This window comes from Pezoporus flaviventris, unplaced genomic scaffold, assembly GCF_033815535.1.
Source record: "Pezoporus flaviventris isolate CSIRO_AGI_PZ_B2104156 unplaced genomic scaffold, CSIRO_AGI_Pfla_v1 ptg000040l, whole genome shotgun sequence".
NCBI lineage: Eukaryota > Metazoa > Chordata > Aves > Psittaciformes > Psittacidae > Pezoporus > Pezoporus flaviventris.
The window spans coordinates 4,916,020-4,923,365 of NW_026892588.1; the positions used below are offsets into that span (position 1 = coordinate 4,916,020).

General features: G+C 45.7%; 1 long non-coding RNA gene across 1 annotated transcript; it reads left to right on the plus strand.

Annotated features, from left to right (window-relative positions):
- Nucleotides 1–102: 102 nt before the first annotated feature.
- Nucleotides 103–7,110, plus strand: LOC133275407 (uncharacterized). Its single transcript, XR_009745498.1, has 3 exons — nt 103–216; nt 4,415–4,656; nt 6,071–7,110. It is a non-coding gene; the product is annotated as an uncharacterized LOC133275407 (long non-coding RNA).
- The last annotated feature ends 236 nt before the right edge of the window (nt 7,111–7,346 follow it).

Consider the following 7,346-nt stretch of genomic DNA (forward strand, 5'->3'; position numbering starts at 1 on the left):
AGCTGCTGCAGCTGTTTTCATGTGATTTTTGGCTCCTTTAAAACCAACAGCCAAACTTCTACAAACTTCCTGCAGTTTCTCTTCATTTTCTCCAGGCCAAGTCTCCAGAGGTGATGCTCTTGAGCTTATCAACCTTCCTGCAACCAGCTAAAGGTGTGCACCTTCCACTGTGAGAGGAGGAACACGTATGCTTTAGGAAAGGACCCCTGTGGTAAAGTGAGAAACCTCAATGATTTCCCAGTGGTCCTGCTGCCCTGCCTTTCCTCCTCATCATGGTCAGGAGCCATCCTTGCACTGGAGTGTCTTTGTGGAAATGGCTCCCTGTGATACTGTGCAGGGAGCAGCCCAGGGACCTGTGAGCTCTCCTTGGCATGTACCCTGAATGAAGTGAGAAACGGTTGAGACATTGAGCAAGTGTGATGAGAAAGGGCTGAGGGAACTGGGTGGGGGGGTCAGTCTGGAGAAGAGAAGGCTCAGGGGGGACCTTATCGCTCTCTACAACTGTTTGAAAGAAGGTAGTGAGGTGGGTTTGGTCTCTTCTCCCAAGTAGCAAGCAACAGGACAGGAGGAAATGGCCTCAAGCTGCACGAGGGGAGGTTTAGATGGAGCTGAGGAGCAATTCCTTCCCCAGAGGGTGCTCAGGCATTGGAACAGGCTGCCCAGGGCAGTGCTGGAGTCACCATCCCTGGAAGTGTCCACACACTGTGTAAATGAGGCCTTCAGTGACATGGTTTAGTGGTGGCCTTCACAGTGTTGGGGTAATGGTTGGACTTGATGATCTTAAAGGTCTTTTCCACCCTGGCTGATTCTGTGATCCTTTCCCTAAGGAAGGCAGTTTGGGAAGCAGCACAGTCACAAAGGGGGTGCGTGTGCGGGAATGCCTGACCGTGCCATGCAGGAGAGGAGGGGAAAGGGGAGCATAGCTCACAGGGCTGCTGTGTGTGAGCAACCTGGCAGAGCCCCATCTCAATTACTTCCAGGCAGCGTGGTGCTCCCTTCGCAGCCCACGGAGCCACCAGGCAGGCTGCCAGTGGAGGCAGCAGCTTGGCAGGTTCTTAAGCGCTGACTGTGCGTGCGTGCAGCAGCCCATTTGTACCATATGGCACCCAGGAGCTAATCTGGGAGAGGGTGCTGGGCACTGAGAGAGGCCAAAGCTGAAATGCCATTTAGAAGGGAAACATCAGCCCAAGTGGCACAAGGCCATGAAGCCGAACAATGAAGGAGACCGGGGGTGGGAAGGGAGCGGGAGAGCGAAGGATGGCCATGCTCCTGAAACCAGCCACATTTCATTTCTTCCCACTGTCCGTATTCACTGAATGTTTAGAAATATTGTTATGTAGAGTATAAGCATATACTCTAGATATTGAAATAGAGATTTGGGTGTATATATACTGTGTTTTGTATGCATGTATTGCTCTGATGTGGGAAGCCTGAAGAAAGAAAAAGAGAGCTGTGTATGGAAAAAAAGACGTTTTTGCCTTTGCCCTGGGACAGGGAGCTGATGCTGATGGCTGTTGTTGCTCTGTTCTGCGTGCATGGGATCTATTGATCTCAAGGGGCACCATCATCTGGCAGTGCAGGACCCATGAGCTTCAGCTAGTGTTGACCATCTTGGCCCTTGGAAGTCGAGTAGATCTCATCCATGGTCATATTGTTCTTGAAAGGATGTTTTATCACCCAAAGCTCAATTGTAAGAGTTTTCATTTACAGTCTCATTATATTGGACAAATGACACTGTGTAATCGTTTGCTCTCTCTGCTCTCGGGCTCTAATGGATAGCGCTTGTCACAGTTATTGATTTTTCTTCTCTTACAGAAATCTAGTACTTTAGGAATATTGAGTCATGCTATTATCCAGACAGGTGCCAGGCCTCTGAATGGCAGACAACAGGCTGTTGTCACTGTAAACACTTGATAGCTGGCAAGGAAAAAAAACCCAGGAACAAGAGTGTCATTTATCCACTAAAATAGTATAAATAAAATATAGACTTGGTAGTTCTTTCATGCTTAAGCTCATAAAGAAGTTAGGATTTGTCACGCTAGAACAGGCTGATTTCTTGTGTGCTCCCCTCACTGTGGCGGCTGTGACCAGATGCCTCAATGGATGGTTCCAGTGAGCTGATCCCCACTGGGACTGGGTTATTCCCAGGTTCATGGGTTTCAGCTGAGCACAGTAGGAATGCTTGTACTGACCTGGGTGTTGCTGATGTCAGAAACTGTGGGACACTTCTTGATGCTCATCTCCTCCCTGGGCATTCACTGCTTTTTGGGATCACTGCTGTGTTGCATGGCTGTCTTGGATGAAGCTGTCCAGAACAATGAGTGGTTGCAGCAATTTTAAATTCACCCCAGGTATGTGTAATGACTTTTTTCTTCTAATGGGAATCATTCCTGTCCTCACCAAATTTCCCTTGACACTGTGTTTTGGGTTAGCTTGTTTGGCTTGAGATACAAGTGAAGGGTGGTAGTTCTGCTCGTCTGCTGTGTGCTACACTTGTGTGTGCAGAACATTACTGCCTCCTCCCAGCACAATGGCACACAGAGCCATGGGGCTGGGGCAAGGTAGCCCAGTCCGAAACAGCTTTCAATGAAAACAAGCTTCTACTTGGTCATGTTATAGAAAGATCATTGTGCTTTTTGCCTTGGTAAAGGGAAGAAGGTAAGGTTTAGCGGTAGGTCATGAACTAAAATTAAAAGTCTAGAAAAGGATGCCCAAAAGCCAGCACACAGTGTGAGCTTAGCTGTGTGCCTCTGTTCTTCCCAGAAAAACTCAAAGTGAAGTTTAAAGCAGAGGCCACCCAAAGGCAGCTGCCTGGGTAGAAAGAGAAGAGCTCCATCATGGTGGCCGTTGCTTGTACTCTTGCAGGCTGCAAAGTGATGGGACATGTAAGACATGGGGCTGCATGTTTGCAGCGTTACCTACATGGTGCCTTGAGGACAGAAGTCATGCTGTGCTTCTCTCTGGCACCACCGTGCATTGCTGCCAGGGCTGCAGGTTCACACACAGAGCGCTGGGGACCATCTCACCTCTACCACAGCTCACCCAGCTTAATGGCTTCCTGCAACATCTCCAGTTCAAAAGAAACTAAACCACCTATACTTATTTTACTTGGAGAAGCTGGTTAGGATGCACATCATTTCTGCATCTACAGAGCACTTGAATAGCCTGGGCCTTTTCTCATTACACCAGTGAATAGCAGGCTTACACAAGCAAGTGAAATCAGTTTCTAGAGCAGAAGTAAGAGCAATCTGTAGGGAAAAACCTTTCAGGTATTTAGAGCTGTTAAGTTATCTGAAGGAATTGTTGGTTATAATACCACAGTTGTTCATGACTTGCTGTTTAACAGCACAGCATGTCAGTGCCAGTGATCCCATGCATCACTGGCAATGCAGATGGTGGTAGAGAAGGCTGTATTTGTTTAAAAAGGTCTTGGGAGCAGCTGAACAGCAATGCCAGAATACCTGTGGGTGTGTTAGCACCCATTCCAATCGCTTTACATCACAGAGCAGCTTTTTCCCTCTGCTCCTGCCTTCTTGGTGCACCTAGCTTCTTCCTTAGTCTTGAGTCCTGTCTAGGCTGAATAGGTGATTTTGCCTCTTGTGAGATCCAGCTCTCAGCTTTTGCCAGAGATTGCTGTGTAAGGATGAACTGTAGATACTTGCATTCACAAAACGTTTGGTTTCAGGTATAACAAGGAGCATTTTGCAAGCTCTTTTAGATGTCTGAGTGGTCAGGTTATCTTTTTCCTTGCTGCATGCCTGCCAAAGGAAGCAGCTGGTTTGACTGACAGTATCTGCTGTCATAAACTGTGCTATTAATTGCCCATCCTTTACATAGTTGTCTAGTCTTAATTCTTTCTCGGCTATCTCACTAGGCAGACTTCACAAATAGAAAGAGAGCATCTTATGCTTCATGATGTTGATGCCAGTACTGGACCCTGCACAGCCTTTAGGTGGCTTCAGCTCCTCCCTTCTGTGAGCTGTATCTGGACATGTTAAGGGACATCTTCCTTAGGAGAGCTTTGCCTACTGAGATGGAAGATAAAATGTAGTAACTGTCATCTATTAAGCTACATATTGCCCAGGAAAATAGCTTTCTGAACCCCCAAAACAATGTAAATACATTAAAGAAACTATTTAAAGAGATAGATGCTAAAGCCGTTCTGGAGATTCAAATCATAAAACTTTAATTGAATTAATAACTTCAAATCTAGTTGTAGGCTATTTCACTGAGCTTTAATGTATTTCCCCTTTAGAAGATACTCGGTAATTCATGACTGCTTAGAGGATACAATAGTTAGCATTAAAAATGGAACTGGAGGCTCTTTCACTGTGCTGCAGTGCTGCAATCACAGTTAAACCATCTTCTGTAAAATATCCAGCCCTTTCTAATTCCCAGATTCTTTCTTTTACAGAATGACAAGCTTAGGCTGTGAGCCAGGGTTTATACAGTTGTTTCTGAAATTGGTTTTGAAAGCACGTGACAATAGAAACTTGATTACGGGACTGTACCTCCTTGTCCTGGAGGGAAAGAATCCCCACTTGGTTATTGTAGAGGTGGTTCACCTGAAGGTAAAGGCACCGCCTGGAATAATCTGCAGATTGGTGTTTCTGTTTGTTGATGCCATATTAAACAGAATAACCAAGCATGCTGAAGGTAAAGCCCTCGTTTAATTAACCCTCTTGGTGTAGTACCATGTGATTAAATGTGACTGAGCTGCTCCTTGGGGCTTCTGCTACTGAAAAATACTAACAATAATCATTTGTTTTGTTTTTATATTTAAACACATTATTGCATAGCTTGGTGCAGAGGTAATTACTGATTTTATCTCCTGTGTTTTTCTAATGTTCATTAATAACAATAAAGGGTTGTAGGTTAAAAACTCATTTAATTGCCTTTATGTTAATGACATTATGAATAGCCTTAGCTACAAGATTTTAATTCTGTCCAGTATCCTATTTCTCAGCAAAGCCCCAGGAGAGCTGCTCATTTTATCAGCATTACTGATGCAGAGTTTTTCCTTGCAGGTGGGTTTTTGTACATAATCAGAATTAATGCACAACACATTTTGCAAGGAACAGAGTAGAAGCTCTCTGAATCAGTAATTAACTGGAGTGCCCAAGGAAAAATGCCTGAGCAAATTTCTGAGCATATTCATAAAACATTAAGAACAGCCACAAACACAGTGGAAACAGTTTACTGATAATATGCTTTCATGCCATTTTCTAACTCTCTTCTGGGTTTTTCCTCCCTCTTTACCTTTTTAATGAATGGAGTAAAAAAAAGGAAGAGGGATTTCAGCTCTCTCATTAAGAACCCCTTGCCCTGGAACAGATTATGTTCCCAGCCACATTGGACAAGGACTTATTGGAAGATAAATGGAAGTCAATGCTAAGCTTTTTCAAAGTAAACAGAAATAGACTTTTCTCCTCCATGTACAAATAGGCTCCTCTCTATACCATCTTCATGGTCCTGAAAGACAAAAGGAAGGAAAGGTTATCTGAGTTACTTCTGTGTTTAATGATAATTAATAATAATGGACCCCCACAAAAAAGATGCTGATGGAGTTCCAATGTATTTAGAACATGCCAAAATGGACCCAGACTTTTCCATTTGTTGAGCAAACTGTGTAGCTCTGGTCCTTATCTACAGGGTACACTAAATAGTATCTTGCCTATAGCTCAGCCATAGCATCTTCCTGTTCCAATTCCCTGTTCTCTAGCTTAAAACAGGGATCTTAGCAGCCGTTCTTCTCCACTGTACCCTACACTGCAGTGATTGTTGTAGCCAAATGGAAAATACTGGGCTGGGTGGATGAAGTAGCCCCAGTCCTGCTGCTCTGGCTTCCAGCAGCTCTGCACTGCACTGTGGAGGCACCCAAAATGGGGGCACCCACAGCACCGTGCAGATGAGCCTGAGTAGAAGCAGGTGAGTACCATAGCAGTAGGCAATGGAAAGTCATCTTTGCAGTCCTTAATTACTGAAAGTCTGGAGCAGAGAAGTGAGATGGTCTTAAAGATCTTAATGTTAATGTAAGTAAGTCTGAAATAGGCTTATGTTCTTTTTCTAGTGCTGACCCTTGAGTTTTTGCCCATGACCACAAGGACAAGGAAAACGCTCACTCTTCAGAATGAGGCTGCCATTCTCAGGCAATCAAGTGGATCTGGGGGCCAGGAAAATGTGGAATTCTGCAGTGCCCACAGCGTGATGCCAGAGCTGCGGCAGTGAGCACAGCAAGGATGCCAGAGCTCCAGTTTTCCCATGAGGAGGAAAGACCAAGGTGATCACAAGGCTGTGCAGAAGTGGTGGGTGATGGCTTCCCCCTCTCCTCCTGAATGCAGGACTGACCTAGGAGGACTTTTGCCTTCAAAGGCAGAAAGCTCTCTTCTGGGGACTGCTGGATCAGCCCATGTTGATCCACTGGTTGGAGCATCCTGACAAAAGGCTGGTGGCATGATGGGCTATTGAGGGCCGTCACTTCAGTTCATCATGAAAGCAGTGAGCTGGAGCAAAGGTCATGCCCTGCCAAGCCTGGCCTGTTTGCCACTGAAATCCCCACCAGCAACTGTTCCTTTAATGATCTTTGTGACAGGCAGAGAGAGTACCATTGTTTGCTTAGTTTGCTTTAGAAATAGACTTCTAAATTTGTAAATGACAGTTTGTTGTGTGTCTGAAATTGGGTGCCCTGGGGTGTACCAGAGCACTAGTAACCGCAAATGTGGCACAAGCTCGTGGGGACATGGGAAGTGGCAGCACTAGGGATGTTAATGTGATTAAATTGTGTACAACTCAATTAACTTCTCTTTTCCTCCCATGGTAGGTGGCAGACCTAGTTGGTCACAGGCTGGTGGATGGAGCTGTCGCATCCAAGGTCATGGTGGCAATGAAGCCACACAGCTCCAATTTGACCCTGGTTATGCAGTGCCACACTTGCAGAGCTAGGAGCAGAGGACAAGCAGCTCCCTGGGCATCCCTCTTGCATGGAATGGTAAATCTTGGCAGGTAGCATCTTTCTGCCAAGTGAGGAGGGCAATGCTCAAGATGCTGGAATTTTCCTAGAAAGGTCTTTTCTAAATAGGGTTTAGCCAGCAAAGCAACACTAAAGAGCAAAGTGGGGAAATGCTTGGCAGAACCGGGGAGTGAAACATCCATGATCTCTCTGTGCCTGTGATGGGCACCGTGTTTTCATGCAGAGGTTTGGGATGAATGCCCTGAATGCAGAAGGCAATAGGCACATCTACAGAGGCAGGGCAAAAGACAACTAATTCTGGGGAAATGTTATCCCAGAGAACAGGAGAAGCTGGGGCTGGTCCCCATCCCAGCCACGTAGCTTGGTCCCACCAAGT